This window comes from Salvelinus sp. IW2-2015, unplaced genomic scaffold (genome assembly GCF_002910315.2).
Source record: "Salvelinus sp. IW2-2015 unplaced genomic scaffold, ASM291031v2 Un_scaffold3093, whole genome shotgun sequence".
In the NCBI taxonomy this organism is placed as follows: Eukaryota; Metazoa; Chordata; class Actinopteri; order Salmoniformes; family Salmonidae; genus Salvelinus; species Salvelinus sp. IW2-2015.
The window spans coordinates 112,384-116,057 of NW_019944384.1; positions in this window are offsets into that span (position 1 = coordinate 112,384).

Genomic DNA, 3,674 nt, shown 5'->3' on the forward strand with positions numbered 1-3,674 from the left:
ACCAGAAGTAAATGGGATGAGAATAAACAGATGAACGTCAAGTCACGCACGACACAACACACACCAAACTCACACACCACCACCCACAACCACACACTATCACACACACAACAACCACAACCACACACATCACACCGTCCATATACACAGCACCACTTCACCCACACCCAAAACACACACACAACACACACCACACACAACACACCTGACAAATGATCAACACTTTGAAGCTGGAAAAGAGTACACAAAGAGGAGGAGAAAAGGGAGAAGAGCTAGCATCGTTAGATATTATTGTCACAAGGCACACAACTCCCTTAATTGATGTATTCTCATTTGAGCTCACAGCGTGCTGACCAAATAAACAATGAACAAGACTGTTTATGGCTGGTCAAAAGAAGTGCACTGCTACAGGAGGGTGCATTTGAGGATAGGGTGGTTAGACTGGGTTGTCATCTGAGATGATACCATCTCCAAGGGGAAACTGTTATGTGACATGGAGGTCAATAGAGAGATAAGCGTTAATGGTAAACAGCTAGAGAAGGTTGTGATGAGTAGCAGGGCCAAGATCAGACATTTGTTGTCTATGCTTTCATTCTAATGGACCTATTCCCAGGGTGCCACCTACTTTGCCAGGTACCTGGTTAACAAGTCTGTTGGGCGACTATATTAGGGATATTAGGTGCCATGTTATAAGCACATAGAGATGCACCGGAATATTCCTCGATTCTCCTCACGCTCAAAAAGAAAAACCCTGATAGTCAGCACTCAATTCAATAGAGGTTGACCCATTGGCCATTGCGAGCAAATTCACTATCGGACAGGACTTACGGAGTGCTAATACTAGTAACTTTATGTTAAATTTGAGGTCTTATAGATCTCGCTCCCTGCGTTCTTCCTCACTCTGAGTGGTACGCACCTTGTCATTTTTTGCGTCTGGTGTGATCAGAAAAGGTTGCTCCTATGCCTCATCTCCTCTTCTTCTCCATGCTTCTCACGTGCACAGTCTTCTGTGGACAAGAGCACGGGATTAAGCAAGAGCTACCATGAGATCGCTCTCGTCCATCCTCTCTGATCATTCGTTCCAATACCTATCACATCTTCCTCCCTATAACTTCCTCTCCAATAATGTTTACCACAAATATTATCCTTTAATTTTCCCATACTCATAGTGTGCCAGAGGTCGCCATTTAGGCAATGAAATATTCGAGTCGTTTAGGTAAATAGAGAACATACTAACATCAGAAAATAACAGTTTTAACACAACAATTTAGAATGAGAAGACTCAAAGGAGTCTTAGTTGGATTCTCTAGAGTGAAGCAATTGCGAAAGAGGTAAAGGACGTATGGAAATGGGGATTTGCTGCTCGGTTTCGCATTGGTGTGGAACAGAGACGAAGGGAGGTGCTGCAAGTGAGGTTCTGCCCTCTGTTGCAAACTGTCCTTAACATGAGCAGGATCAAATACAAAGGTAACGAGTCAAGGACGGGGGTCTGTGTAGGAGAAGAGATCAAAGTCCAGGCCATCAGACTGCTCTTCAGTTACACCAAATGGGTAAATACATATTCTATACTCTTGATTCCCCTCACAGCGAACAGACTTCACCCATCTCGCTGTTGGGAGCGGCTGTGATGGGTTAGTGGCTTCCTACGCAAGAACTATGGTCACGTCATAGACCAGGACCATTAACAATGTATGAGAGTGTATGGCTCTAATGTGATAATACCGAGTGGGTTTTACATGCTTGGGTAGCAGTGCTCATCCTCCAGCGCGCTGAACCAACCCCATCCTCACTTTGAAAAAGCGCTTGGAGCAAATCTGCTTGGGTACAGACATTGGACATGATGTGTTACAGTACTAAACGTCACTTACAATAGGTGAGACCTGTATGACTATTCTGACTAACGGCCAAGGAATATTAGCCTGAGGGCTCGCTGATACGAAACAAGAGCTGTTCTTTGAACACCACGAAAATAATAATGAGAAACACACCTCCACATGGTTGTGCATCTGTTATCAAAGTTCTATACACCACACCCAACACAGCAGCACAGCTCTCTTAAGATAAAGAGAGAAGATTTTAAATTAATAGGTAGACTGGCTAAATGAGTCAAATTTAGTAAGGGTGCATGGCTGTTAGAGTGTTAAACTCCCTTCTCTTCACCATAGGTAGGAGTTTTAATTGAGTGAAATATTGACTGTTTGAAGTAGTGGCAGGATTCATGAAAGGTGCAGCCTTCATCCTTGCTTATCCATGATCTTGCCTCCACGAGAGGTGCGGTTGCCCCCCCCTTTTCTTGTGGTCCCTTGTCAGAGTCTCCAGGAGACAGGTACACCACAGTCCTGAAGCAGGGCCCTGCCGCTCACAGCATCGCAGAGACAGAGACCAATACTCTTGCCTCACGCTATTTGTGCGCACACTGTGGAAGGTTCTCGCCCAGAATTGTATGGGATTTTAATCAAAATTGGATTTGTATTTTCTCTTCTTCATCTCTCATCCATCTTGACTAAGCATTATCTGTTTCGTGATTGACGGATCGACTGACTGTTGAAAACTCCCTATACGTCTCAATTACTTCACTTCCCCCGTGTCCGTTCTCCTGTTCTCTCTCCATCAAATGACTAACCATTGTAACTCTAGTGTGATGAAGACAGACGGGGGGAATTCATGTTGTCATAATGGCAGGGTTTCCCCTTCATAGTGACATGGGTGAGATAGGCTACTCTCATTAGCCGACTGGAGTTCTCTGGCAAGAGGGGACTTTCCCCAAACTGTAACATCCTTTTCATGGTGCATGACTGCTCTCCTTCATGTACACTACCGTTCAAAAGTTTGGGGTCACTTAGAAATTCCCATGAAAACATACATGAAAATTAGTTGCAAAATTAATAGGAAATATAGTCGTTGACAAGGTTATAATTAATGATATTTTATTTTTATTTTTTAAAATTAGATAATTGTGGTCTTCAATATAATCAATAATAATTGTGGCCTTTCGTCAAAGAATCCTCCATTTGCAGCAATTACAGCCTTGCAGACATTTGGTATTCTAGTTGTCAATTTGTTGAGGTAATCTGAAGAGATTTCACCCCATGCTTCCTGAAGCACCTCCCCACAAGTTGGATTGGCTTGATGGGCACTTCGTACGTATCATACGGTCAAGCTGCTCCCACAACAGCTCAATAGGGTTGAGATCCGGTGACTGTGCTGGCCACTCCATTATAGACAGAATACCAGCTGACTGCTTCTTCCCTAAATAGTTCTTGCATCGTTTGGAGCTGTGCTTTGGGTCATCGTCCTGTTGTAGGAGGAAATTGGCTCCAATTAAGCACCATCCACAGGGTATGGCATGACGTTGCAAAATGGAGTGATAGCCTTCCTTCTTCAAGATCCCTTTTACCCTGTACAAATATCCCACTTTACCACCACCAAAGCACCCCCAGACCATCACACTGCCTCCACCATGCTTAACAGATGGCGTCAAGCACTCCTCCAGCATCTTTTCATTTTTTCTGCATCTCACGAATGTTCTTCTTTGTGATCCGAACACCTCAAACTTAGATTTGTCTGTCCATAACACTTTTTTCTAATCGTTTTCTGTCCAGTGTCTGTGTTCGTTTGCCCATCTTAATCTTTTATTTTTATTGGCCAGTCTGAGATATGGCTTTTTCTTTGGA